General features: G+C 32.2%; 1 protein-coding gene across 4 annotated transcripts in view; it reads left to right on the forward strand.

The window, feature by feature from the left end:
- Positions 1-13,907: 13,907 nt before the first annotated feature.
- The window catches only part of LOC128222474 (uncharacterized), a 43,995-nt gene continuing 43,183 nt past the window's right edge, over positions 13,908-14,719 (forward strand). For all 4 annotated transcript variants that reach the window (XM_052931488.1, XM_052931491.1, XM_052931490.1 and 1 more), the window contains exon 1: positions 13,908-14,157. The gene's annotated coding sequence lies outside the window, so the exon portion shown is untranslated. The remainder of the gene's footprint in view (positions 14,158-14,719) is intronic.

Raw genomic sequence — 14,719 nt, forward strand, 5'->3', positions numbered from 1 at the left:
GTGCATATAGCCTGAAGGTTAACATATGTTGTTAGTCGTTGATCAACTTACCTATAAGATTGAGGTTGGCATATGGTGTTAGGCTTTGATCAAGGTACCCATATGCTGAAGGATTACATATTTAGTTAGGCTTTGGTAAATGTTACATACTAATTTACAGAGTTAAAAATACATGAAAACTGACAAACATGTTCAATACATTAAATAACGTTATGTTCAATGAAATTACACTTACTATTCAATTTTTCAACTGAGAATAAAACACCGATTCAACTGATTAAATACTATATAGAGTTTAATCCGCATCATTGAAACTCTCGTTATTCTATTATTAACATTGCTCGGTAAATATTAAATTTACTTAGTGTAATATCTGACCTTTTTCCCGGACTCTTATAAAGGTCATATAACTTGATAAACCAAACGGATGGAACATCGTCACGCGAATATGTATGGTACTTCGCGTAAAAATAATATTTCTGAATGACATGAACTTACTTTGCAGTATGACCACGAGCGGATACGAAACGCGGCCTGTACTTGATGGAAACGCACGCACGGTTTTTCAAATGGACGCTGTTTTTGAAGAGGTCGCAAAACGATTTCAGTACTTGTTAAAATGTTATACGGTTCACATAAACTAAATAAGAAAAGTTCACCGTACATTCGTTAGGGTAGAAAGAAACAAACAATGCCAACGTGAGGGTGTAGGTTCATACAACAACAAGGAAGAACAGTCACAATCAAACGTGACAATATGTGCTCGGAATACGTAACATAAGTAATACGTAACATGAGTAATACGTAACAAACGTCCCTGCAAATTGAATACATCATTGCTAATGGAAATTCCGTCCTATTTGAACACGATTGTGCATTGAAATCAATTATGAATTTAGAAGCAAGTTTACTTCAAGTAAACCAACTATTATTTTGCGTCTGTTGATGAGAAATATTGATATTAAGACCATATTTAGTTTGTATTGTGCACTATGGATTTATCGAATGAATGCGTTTTCATTCAACACTATTTAACAAACAGTATAATTTATAATTCATAGCCATATTTATTTCACATTGAATAATCGGAAGAAAATGGAGTTGGCTATGAGTATTTAACCTGCATAGAAAAAATAACGATCCGTCATTGTCAATCAATTTAAAGGCCTGCATTTATAAGATAAAGAACATATCTGAAATAAATGTTTTACTAATTATTTTAGTAACAATAAAGATTATAATTACTACTGTTTATTGTACTTTTACATAAAGTATCCCTTAAGTAAAGTAAATGTTGCTCTAATACATAACATTTCCTTAAGATCGTGTAGCGCCATTTCATTTTACCATGCAAGAGCCTACTCAAATATGTATGACATAAATGGCTAAAGATGTCCTTGATATCGACTTCATGTTTTAAACTTGCACAATGAGCACAATTACCTGAATTACGTAGAATCATTTTGAATCACAAATATAAGGTCTCGGTACACGTGCAGATACCCGTGCAAGAAGTCCTTTACACCATTTCTAATCAATGAATTCTAATGCATTTGACACAAAGTATTTGGTGAACCCAATAAATAACAACGATAACATTAAATATTGCAATTGAAATGACACATTTTAACTGCTTAAATCAATTTGATCAATATCATAATAAATGTTAGTAGAAGGATCCACAAGGAACCCAAATAAAGCATTCGAAGTCCAAGGGTTAAGGTTTGGTTAAATCTAACTACGTTCAAAGTATTGTGGTTAAGGTTTAATTGGTTATTCGAAATCCTTAGATTTAGGTAAGGTTTAACCCAACTACGTTCAAAGTCCTTGGGTAAAGGTTTTGTTAAATCCAGCTCCTTGTCCTTGTGTTAGGGTAAGGTTAGAACAAACTACATTCAAGGTCCTTGGGTAGACGAATGTAAGGAATCGGTTTAAACCAACTACGTTCAAATTCCTTGGGTAAACGTAAGGTACCTTTCCCATCCACCTTTGAACTATTGAAGGCCCTTAAATCCATTTACTTTTAAAGTCCTTTTGTTATGGTCAGGTTTACGCCAGGTACGTCCAAAGTCCTTTGGTAAAACTAAGATTAATTCCAACTACGTCCAAAGTCATTGGGTTAAGGTGAGGTTAAATCATACTCCTCTCAAAGACCATGTGTTAGGGTTACGTTTCATCCATCAACATAAAAAGCCTGAATAAAAGTAGATTATATTATCTCCACGGAGTAACAGGCATGGAAGCTTGGTTTAATACGTACAATTAAATGGGTTTTTTTTACATTTTATGTCACTTATTCTTGCATTGTTAGTCAAATACAAGTGTTATTATATAACTTATGTTTGTTCTTTAAAAGTAGTAATTGGATAACTTGGTGGGGATATATTGTTTTATTTTTGACACTATTTGTATTTAATTGTTGGCAATTCAAACAGTTTCGCTGTCAATATAAACATTAGGATACCTCTTCAATCCATGAATGTGTAATGTGTGATAAATTTCTCTTAGGCGATATTTGTTTCGCCGACAAAATATTGGTTCAAATCATTGACCTCAAATTGTGAATGAAAAATATCCATTTTAAAAGATACAGACATTCCCTGTACGCGTACAGTTATTCACTGATGAGGTGCGTGTAGAGTTATTTACTGATGGTGTACATGTACCGTTATCAACTGATGAGGTGCATGTACAGATATTTTCTCATGAGGTACAATTACAGTTACATACTGATGAGGTATATATACAGTTATTTACTAATGACATGAATTTACAAGTATCAACTGATGAGGTATATGTACACTTATTTACTGATAACGTGCATATACAGTTAATGTCTGATGAAAGGCATGTACAGATACTTTCTGAGGTGATATATGCACAGTTTATTACGAATGCGGTACATGTACAGTTATTTACTGGTGACGTGCATATGCAAATATTTATTGATGAGGTGCATGTACAGTTATTGACTGATGAGGTACATGTACAGTCATTGACTGATGAGGAACATGTACAGTTTTTTACTGATGAGGTGCATGTACAGTATTGACTGATGAGGTTTATGTACTGTTATCCGCCGATGAGTTACATGTAGAGTAATTGACTAATGAGATGCATGTATAGTTTTTCACTAATGACGTACATATACAGTAATGGACTGATGAAATACATGTACACATATTAACTGATGAGGTACATGTACAGATATTCACTGTTGACGTAAATGTACAGTTATTTACTGATGAAGTGAACGTACAGTTATTGACTGTCTAGGTTCATGTACAATTATTCACTGACTAGGTTCATGTACAGTTATTCACTGGTGAGGTACATGTACAGTTATTGACTGATGAAGTGCATGTTTTTTATTGACTGATGAGGAACATGTACTGTTATCCATTGATGAGGTACATGTACAGTATTTACAAATGAGATGCATGTACAGTTATTTACTTCTTAGGTACATGAACAGTTATTGACTGATGAGGTGCATGTACAGGTATTGACTAATTAGGTTCATGTACAGTTATCCACTGATGATGTTCATGTAAAGCTATTGACTGATGTGACACATGTACAGTTATCCACTGATGATGTATATGCTCAGTTATCGACTGGTAAATAAATGTACAGTTATTGTCAAATAAATACATGTACAGTTATTGACCGATAATACCATGTACAGTTATTCACAGATGAAATATATGTAGAGTTATTCACTGATAAGGAACATTAACAGTAATTTGCTGATGAGGTACATGTACAGTTATTGTCTGATGAGGTGCATGTACAGTTATTTACTGATGAGCTAATGCACAACTACCAATTGATGAGTTACATATACATTTATTTACTGATGAGGTACATGTAAAGTTATTGACTGATGAGGTGCATTTACAGTCATTTACTGAAGAGATGCATGTCTTGTTAATGATTGATGATGTGAATGCATTGTTATTGACTGATTACGAACATGTACAGGTATTGTCTGATGAGGTGCATGTACAGTTATTTACTGATGAGCTAATGCACAACTACCAATTGATGAATAACAACTACATTTATTTACTGATGAGGTACATGTAAAGTTATTGACTGATGAGGTGCATTTACAGTCATTTACTGAAGAGATGCATGTCTTGTTAATGATTGATGATGTGAATGCATTGTTATTGACTGATTACGAACATGTACAGGTATTGACTGATGAGGTACATGTACAGTCATTGACTAATGAGGTTCATGTACAATTATTAAGAAATAATCAGTTAGGACATTTGAATTGCTCTTTATCAATATCGGCACTATAATCTTAATATACAACAAATATATTGTGTTTACTTTGCGCAACCTCGAGCCTGTTCCTCAATTCTTGAGTAACATTATACAGTCGAAACACGATGGCTCGATATCGAGCCAAGCGGGATTCCATTCAGAAGGTGATGTTTTATTTGATACGTTACAAAGTCTTCTTAACCTCGATTGTTATTTGCTACGCTATGTATTGTATTTATTTGACAAAGTAACCATACACTCGTCGTATTTCGCATGTTTTGATGGATACCAAGTACAGACAGAACTTAAAGTGATAGCATGTTTGCTCAAAATGTTAAACTATTTGATTTTGAAATAAATGATAATAATAATGAGAAGAAGAATAATATAATAATATAATAATAATAATAATAATAATAAAATAATAATAATAATAATAATATAATAATAATAATAATTATAATAATAATAATAATAATAATAATAATATAATAATATAATAATAATAATAATAATAATACCAATCAAGCAATATTTATCGATTGTACTTAATAAAGCCAAGCACACAAATCAAGGTGTGAAATTTGTACCTGAACCTGCGAAAATGACATCGACCCAAGCAAAAAGTGTGAAATTCTAACTTTGGACCGCGAAAATAACATCAGAACAGAACAGAACAGAACAGAAAATTTATTGTTAACTTGAACATATACAGTTCATCGTTGTTACAATAACATAAGACATGGCATGGCAATAGTTGATAAATGCGAGAGTGCATTATACATACATACATATATGAACTAACAATGATTTCAACATGTTAAAAGTTAAGCATTATTATTCAAAGCAGTATATCGTAGCTTAAAAGCATGTTTGCAATACAAAGCTAGTTTTCGTAGACATGCATCATTTTCCGAGTTTAATAATTGAATGAATTTAAACATGCTTGGTCTTGCATAGTAAAATTTAGTTATGTATTTTTTCCTAATGTCATTATATTTCGGACAAATCAAAACAAAGTGATATTCATCTTCGATATCATTATAAACACATAAAACACATTACGTTGATATTTATTTCAATATTAACATATCTTCCTCTTTCAACATTTAACATATGAGAGGACAATCTTAATCTAGCAATAATATTCCTAAGTCTATAGCTATACAATTTATCTATATACGATGACATATGTATAGTGCATTTTAGTTCTCTGTATAACACTAGTGAACTTAATGAGTTTATATCATTTTTCCAATGTCCAATAAACGAGTCGATTAACCTTCTTCTAAAATTAGGAATAAAATAATCAATATTAATCGACTCCGGATATAACCATACTTCATTGAATCCTGCATTTTGTAATATAGTGCGTACATTAGAACACCAATTGTTTGAATTTGCGTTATTTTCCGCATCATATCGAAGGCTTTGCAATGTATTGTATAAAATGCAATTGTCTCTTTTAAATTGATACAGTTTAAGAAAATATTTAACAATTCGTATATGCCTAGTAACATACAGAGGGTACCGTCCTGTTCACCATATATTGCAGAGTTACTAGTGCTTATTTTTACACCAAGAAGTCTTTTCAGAAATTTTCTATGAACCCTTTCTATATTTTCAGCTCTACAAAAGCCCCATACTTCACAAGAATAGCACAAAATTGATGACACAAATGAGTCGAATAAACCCAACATAATTTTAACAGGAATTTCTTTCCCCCTAGTTATCCCAAACAAATTTCCCATAACCTTAAGTTCTTATCTGCTAATGTTTGCGTAGCATTCATAAATGATCCCCCACTTGACAAAACAATGCCAAGATAGTTAAAAGATTGAACCTTTTCTATCAATTCATCATTGTAATAAATATTTACATTTTCATTGTTATAACCTCCCTTTTTATAAACAACTATTTTTGTTTTATTAACATTAACCTTAAGTTTCCACTTTTCACAATATGCTGCAAATTATTTAAAGATCTATGAAGACCTTCAACAGTATCAGAAAATATTACAGCATCATCTGCAAACAATAACAAATAAATTGAAAGTTGGTCTAATGTTAAACCTGCATCGTTATTTTCATTTAAATATAGTTCTATATCATTAACGAACATTGAAAATAAAATCGGTGACAATTTTTTCCTGTAAAAGGCCAATATCACAATCATAAAAATCAGATAGCGAGCCCATATGTTTTACACATAATCTTACTTGACAATAATTGACTTAATATCGTTAAATAGACGACCGTCTAATCCAGACTTCAATAGCTTAAACCACAAACCATTTCTATAAATAGAATCAAAACACTTAAGTAGGTCAACGTAACAACAATATAGCTTCTTTTTATTTTGCAGTTGTTTGTCAATGAACGACTTCAACAATAAATTGCATCTATTGTACTATAATTGCTTTTAAAATCGAATTGTGCATCGGTGAGTAAGTCTGTTTCCTTAACCCATCGTTTCAGTCTTTCATTTATCAACAGAGTAAAAAACTTAGCGAAACAGCTAGTCAATGTAATGCCTCGATAATTATTAGGATCTGAATTATCACCTTTTTTAAATATGGGTAAAACTACGCCTTTTGACCACGAACTCGGAAAGCATTGCTTTTCTAAAATGTAATTAAACATAATCTCCAAAGGAGTTTCCAATATGTTATCCCCTCTTTAAAATATTCATAAATAATGTTATCAAAAGAGCATGCTTTATTTGTTCCTAGTAATTTCACCGCTTTTCTAATTTCATCCTTTGTAAATGGAGAGTCGAGTTCTTCGAATGTTGTTAAATTCTCAGTAGAAAAGTTTTCAACAAAATTCTGGATGTCTACGTCTTCTTCAATTACCGTTTCACTTGATAATTTTTAAAGTGCTCAAAAAAGGAACTGATATTGACATTTTCACTGTTATCGTTTACTGGCGCCCGTCGAAACATTTTCCAAAATTTTTTGGTTTTTTATTTCGCATATCATTCATTGTTTGTGCCTGTGCCTGATTATACTTGCGTTTACTTAATCTGCATTGATATTTATAATCTTTTTTTGCCTGTAGTAATTCAGTTCTACTTTCATTAGTTTTATTCAAATTATAAGTATTTAAATTGACGGTATAAATATTTTTCTTGACACGACATTCTTCACTAAACCATTTTTTCATAGTTTTGTCGCTTTGCGTAAAATATGTATTTTTTGCTACCTTAGTGCGCTTTTCAAAGTACTTATTTCCTTTAGAGCTTAAAAATACCGTAAATGTTTGTACCATTTCATCCGTATAACAATCATTGCTTTTCATTGTTAATAACTGTCCACATAAAATATCAATATCTCGACTTATATCTTCTAAAAACTGTTCTTTATGCTCTACATTCCATTTGAAGATCACTTTGCTATTCAATTGTTCGGATTTTACCGTTAATACCTTAAGATTAAATGAAATCGGGGCGTGATTAAGAATGGTGTAAAGTCGTGTACATTAAAGTGTTTAATATAATCAAAATTAGAGCTTCTAGTAATAGATAATCTACCACGCTCTCACCGTTATGTGTGTAACATGTTGACCTTCCAACGTCGGCGTCATTTCCAAGACGTCCGTTGCAAACACGTAAGCCCTGAGATTTACATATATCAAGTAGAAATTCACCGAACCGGTTTGATGTTCTATCTGAAGATTTTCGCGGCAATTGCGTATCAATGTCCAATAAAGTTTCGTCTCCTAATATATGGTCATTTCTTACAAAATCAGAAAATCATCGCGCGTGAAAATATCGACCCTCAAGGTATCGAGCCATCCGATCGAATTTGATATGAACATCATCATCATCATCAGCAGCAGCAGCAGCAGCAGCAGCAGCAGCATCAGCATCATAATCATCATCATCATCATAATCATCATCATCATAATCATTATTATCACCATCATCATCATCTTCATCTTCATCATCATCATCGGTGTTCAGCGACCCCTATATACAGGCGAATAATTATATGTACATCAACCTGAAACTAATCTCTTTTAAACATATATTATAATATTGACACTTGCAAAAACTCTTCTGTTTCGATAACTTCTTACGCGTAATATGTAGACGTTTAATTTGAATGCCCACATATTAAAATATTAAACACACTCTATGATTATTATTTATAACCAACAATCCTTCTGCATAATTCACACAAATGTTGACATCTTAGCCTCGGATATAAATGTTCTAACACTAGTTTAACCTTAATATGAACTTTCATTTTACCCTCCCCCAAAGATCAAAGAAGTTTACCCTTATATTCAAAATAAAATTGTTTCAAAACTTACTACTTGGCGATTGCCTAATTTCCGGATTTACCTAAAAAGTCGGAAATCGTTAAAAAAGCGTTTCGATGACCATGACTAATACATAATGATCACAGTCAAACGAACTGACCTACATAACAACAGAAACAATACAAAAGTGCAGCTATGTGGGTAAAATCACCAAATTAATACCTCTTAAATGTCGCTTTTCCAAACATCAATATCAAGTCACGTGGTGGATGAGGTCATACAGCGCGAGCTTTTATATTAAGGTTCCGTAGGGGTATCTTTAAATACGAGACCTACTATCCGAAGTTTGTAACATATCATCTATCATTAACTGCAAACAATCATAATTATGAAGTATAAACAAAAGCTGCTGACACCATTGTGCTTGTGTTTTGCAGCATTTGAAGTAATAAAGTAATGTCCTTGTGCACATCCATTAAAAGAACAAAAATCCATGCTGTAATCGACCAGCTACAGAGCGAAGTCGCACTATTGAAAGCGATTGTGACGCTGACTTGTGTTCATTTTAAACTTCAACCGCCAAATGACATGTACACACTCGCGTGATTACTTGTGACGTCACACAGTTATGACATTGTTATTATTATTGATTTACTTAATATAAATAGATTGAAATATGTATTTTTGTTGATTTTGTGTGAACACTTTAAAAATCGGTTGATACATGTGACATGATTTATGTTTTGTACTGTTAATAAATGATTTTATGTCGGGCTACTTTCTTTTCTGTGGATGAAGCATCATATAAACAGACAATGTGACACTATGACAGGAGAAGTGTATTGAAGAAGCTTTGACCTAGATTTCAAGCGAAAATGAGTTATGTTATACATATAATCTCAAATTCGTGTTTATTTTGTATCAAATTTATTAAACTCGTCATTTAAAAACGATACAAGCTTGGCACAGCCTCATTGTTATCGTGTTTTTTTTAAAATTAACTCGTTTAATAAATTCGATACAAAATAAACGCTCATTTGAAACCCTCTATGTACATTTACTTTGTTCTTTAAAAAAACGCCGAATATTTAGGCACTGGATGCAGGTTTTCGGACTTCGTTTATGTCCCTTTTTGGTACTGAATATTATATCATTCTCTTTCCATATCGTTTAATTTAGGACCCAACATTTGTATGTCACTTATGTTTAGTAATTCCAACAGTAGTTTAAGAAAACTTCAAAATTGATCCGGAATTAGGCAACTTCCCAGTATACACATTCTCAAGAACATTTCCTCAAATTTTAAAGAATGAAACTTCACAATTACACAACGATGTATATTCTTAAAACGTTAGAAATCACACCCGGTATTTGCCTCACTCTCACTCTGTGTCTACATTTGTGACGGTACTGGACGTGACTGGAAACTAGGGGGACACGCCTTGTAGTCAAAATGTCAAACATAACTAAGGTTTAAAGCGCAAGTTAAGGGGCCAAACGACACGAAACGAGAGTCAGAAATGAAGACACACACCAAAGATACCACAAGCATCAAAATAGCCATATAAATAAGATCGGGTTATGACCTTGGAACCGTCAGTAATATTTTATTTCACTTGAACACGAGTTAAGTTTGGGGGTTTAGCATACGGATACAGACTATGGTTTTGTAATTTAATTACTATGATAGTCCTTATGACAATGTGTTCATATGTTGCTTATACCCTTATACATATTATCATTCATAAAACAACAATTGGATTTTAATTCCCTTTTCAATACCATTATTAAACATATTGTCAAAGAGAAGCAAAGCACCATCAAGACCATTATTCCTTGTCAATCTTTCATCATGTTTTTATTGTACACACGGCATCAAATGGTATGTCTGAAAAAAGAAAAGATGTATCTTTTGTCATTTGAATGCTCACATATGTACATATAGTGCAATGTTCTACAAAGAACATATGATACCTTAGTTAAAAAGGAGCCTTTATAAGTGAAGATGAATTAAAAGGATTACAATGTGACCACACATTGTGCATGGTATTAAACTATCCAATAAACCAACTAATTGGTTGTGACAATGGTGTTTACATTACAGTATATTTACAGACATAGCATCAGATTAAGATGTGCATCTATAGTAAAACAATAAAATGCTCTATCATGACATGAAATGTTAAAATTGTTTAATTGTATATTACTGGTATTATTTATTCATTTCCCCCTTATGCCAATATGAATTTAGGTACATATAGAGTTATTGACAAACATGTAACATGTATAATAATAAACAAATTAGGCACATGTACAAATATTGACTAATGAGTAAAATGTACATTTATTGACCAATGAGGTGAGGTACAGTGTTTGACTAACGAGGTACATGTACAGTTATTGACTGAAGTTATACATGTACAGTTATTGACTGCAGATATACAAGTGTAGTTATTGACTGATGATGTACATTTCCAATTATATACTGATAAGTTACATGCGCCATTATTGACTGACTAGGGACATGTACGGTTATTGACACCTGAGGTACATGTACAGTTATTGAATGATGAGGTACATGTACACTTATTGACTGATGAGGTACATGTACAGTTATTGACTGATGAAGTACATATACAGTTATTGACTGATGTGGTACAGGCGCTGTTACCTACTAATGGTGTTTATGTACAATTATTGACTTACGAGGTTACATGTACACTTATTGAATGAAAAGGTACATTTACTGTTATTCATTGATCAGTTACATGTACATTGATTTGCTAACAAGGTACATGTACAGTATTTAACTAACGAGGTGCATGCATACTTATTGACGGATGATGTACAAGTACGATTACTGTTGGGTGAGGTACATGTACAGTTATTTACTATTGAGGTACATGTACAGTTATTTACTGACAAGGTTCATGTACAATTATTGACAGATGATGTACATGTTCAGTTATTTACGGGTTAGGTACATCTACAAATTTTGTTGTATGAGGTACATGTACAGTTATTGGCGGATGAGGTGCATGTACATTGATTGACTAACGAGCTACATGTACAGTAAATTGCTAACGAGGTACATGAACACTTATTGTTTGACGAGGTACTATCACAGTTAGTGGCTTACGAGGTAGATGAACACTGATTGTTTAACGAAGTATTAACACGGTAATTGGCAAAGGAGGTACATGTTATGACTAATGGATTGAACTAATTACAATATTGTACTTATAAAACATTTGTATATATATATATATTACTAAATTATTACATAGACCATCGGCAACTTTTTATTAGGTAGAAATTATCCGTTAACCATACTTTTTTTTAAGTTTTAATCATAATGCAAGTATATTTACAATTTAAATACTTGGTTTAATTGCTTGTTTGGCGTAGTCATTATATTTAAATACAGAAGGCCGACCTTCGTATTTGAAATTAAGCGCCGCAAACTTATGAATATAACCCTATACTCGGTCAAACCCTGACTTAACATTAAGTTCAATGCAATATAAAGGTCTGATAAGACGGAAATCAAATTATCGCTGAGGTGTTTCATTTTCTAAAATGATACTCAGCATATAAAACTTTGTTCTTGTTTGTTTATGTTGATATATATAATATGTATACAACGGAAGCAATGAAAGGCCATTTTTAGTTATCGTTAACGTTTATCGTAACATTTGTAAACATATCAACAAGGTAGAGATGACTAACTTTGAATGCATATTTTCTGGATGGATTTAACGCTTTTGATTGCAATAGATTGACGGTATTATTGATTTATTACTCAGTTTCGGATGTAGCCGAGCTGGTATCGGATGTACTTTTATGCTCAGACATGAACCGCAAAGCATGAAAACAAACATAAAATTAAGGGACGTAACTGTATTATCGTTTTAATTTCAGATTTGCCATAGTGGTACACGTTGAATGTGATTCGGGTTTTTACCCAGTTTGTAGATCATTTTCATCGTAAGAAAATGTTTTGACACAAATCAAAAGGTAAGCTAAATATTTATGACTGATTTACTATTCATTGACATTCACTTCTAGCATGTGTATTACTTAGCTTGTGTGTTACTTAAGAGATCTAAACATGAGCACATGCATAATGTATTGTAGGAAATCAAAGTCAAACCAAGTCTTAGGATTTTTATTGCAATAACCAGTATACTACTCTAAATAACTTAAAATGCATATAACCAGTTGAATGTGATTGCTCATCTTAACACATAAAATTCATTCTGAGTGCTTTTTATGATCGTTGACTATCCGATCGTTAACGCAGTGTGTCGTATTTCAACTGTTCGCTTGTTGCCTTTCAAGATCCAATATTTCTAAAGCAATCTTGATCAAACTTAAACTTTGTGTATATGGTACTGATAAAGTTTAACTATGGACAAAATCAGACTGCTTGGTTCGGGCAAGAGTTGTGTCTCCTGACGAATCTAAAAACGTCATATTTATCGTGTTTCTCTATTTTTCTGATCTAAATTAAGGTTGATATCTAACAAACATATGAAAATGATGATGTGTTGGGAAGTGTTTCACATAAAACCGGAAATTATGTGCTAAAGCACAAATGTGGGGACATGTTGTTGTTGTTGTTAAATGGAGACGTGTTGTTAGATGGATACGTGGTAATTCTACTATGTCTACACACTACTTTAACTTACAACACGCCTTGAAATTGGATCCATAATCTTGGTAAACACATTGGTCATGGTCAGTAGATGGCCGCTTTTTTAAAAATAAGGCAACTGCCTTACAGCGGACGTATTGCTAGATGTAGTGTTAATTTTAAATAGCTTATGTACATGCACATATCAGTTAAATCCTAATATGTATGGGTTATTATCAGTTTATTTTTTAAATAAGATTAGGCTGATTATTTTTCTTTTCATATTTCTTTACATAACGGTTGTTTAGGGTAAAGATTTAAGGTAAATTAACTGTTAGATCAAATCCAAAAGTTTATATACTTAATTATTAACTATGAGTAATGAAATATATAAAAGTAAATATTTTAGGTTAAAGTAAATCTCGCGAACATTCTTAATCGTTCATTGTGCTTTCACAACTATAATAACCGTCGATTCGGGTTACAAATCGATACTATTCAGAAAAGTTCGTTAATCGTTTGCTGTTAAGACTGATAAGTATTATATTCAATGAGCCTTTACGTGAAGAAATTGTGCATCAGGTCTATTAGTTCGGAAATATGATACGCCAAGCTTTGTCCTCAAAATAGATATAAATATCAATACAAAGCCTGTCGAGTTGATCGATACTTATTTAAATCTTAAATCAAAATTGAAAACATAGCTTTCTTATTGATTTACGCGATATATCTCTTTGAGTATTTACATTATTGTGTTCCGTTTTCAGTAGATGATTTCATAAACTAGAAATGCTAAATCTTTGTCATGCTGGCCGTGTTTACTCGGGCTGTTTTATATAACCAAAATGAAATAAGTTGAAACCCTTACATACAGTGAAATGGAATTTGGAAGAGTTGTGTAGACTGAAGCTTTAGCTCTTGTACAGTGAACCTACTCTAATTGTTCGGATTATAACTCATATAACTCGGTTACAACGAGTAAGTGTGTTCTTATGTATCCTTATTAGTTGAAACTATTTAAAATTTGATTTGCAATGCTTTGTTCTCAAATAAGATAAAAACAATTTCAAACCTAGCAGAACGATATAATATACAGTGCTAAGAAGGCTGTTTCTTCAACAATTCTAAAGGTGTTTAATTGAACTAAATATAAAAGATGAAATTGAATTAACAAGTGTCGTATAGAGTGGTTTTTCTTTGAACCCATGTGACTCGTACAAACGAAGTTGGTATTGCGAAACGCTTTAACAAAGTGACGTGACGTGTGTGCATTTCAAGCACAAAGACAGTAAGGCTAGCTTGTATAAGGTTTTGTTTATAAATGATTGAAACTTATTTTAGTTTTAGATCGCAATATATTTTATCGAGTGAGAACCAACAATTTATTTCGACGGAAGGTGTAAAATGAAATTAAACATTTGGTGTTGGAAAACGTCATTGCAATCTTATACTCGGACAAATAACCCAGCCAATATGCAATCACCTAATGTATAGCATTGTGGAATGTGCATTAAACGACTAAGTTTAGTTTTAAACAATT

This window comes from Mya arenaria, chromosome 16 (genome assembly GCF_026914265.1).
Source record: "Mya arenaria isolate MELC-2E11 chromosome 16, ASM2691426v1".
NCBI lineage: Eukaryota > Metazoa > Mollusca > Bivalvia > Myida > Myidae > Mya > Mya arenaria.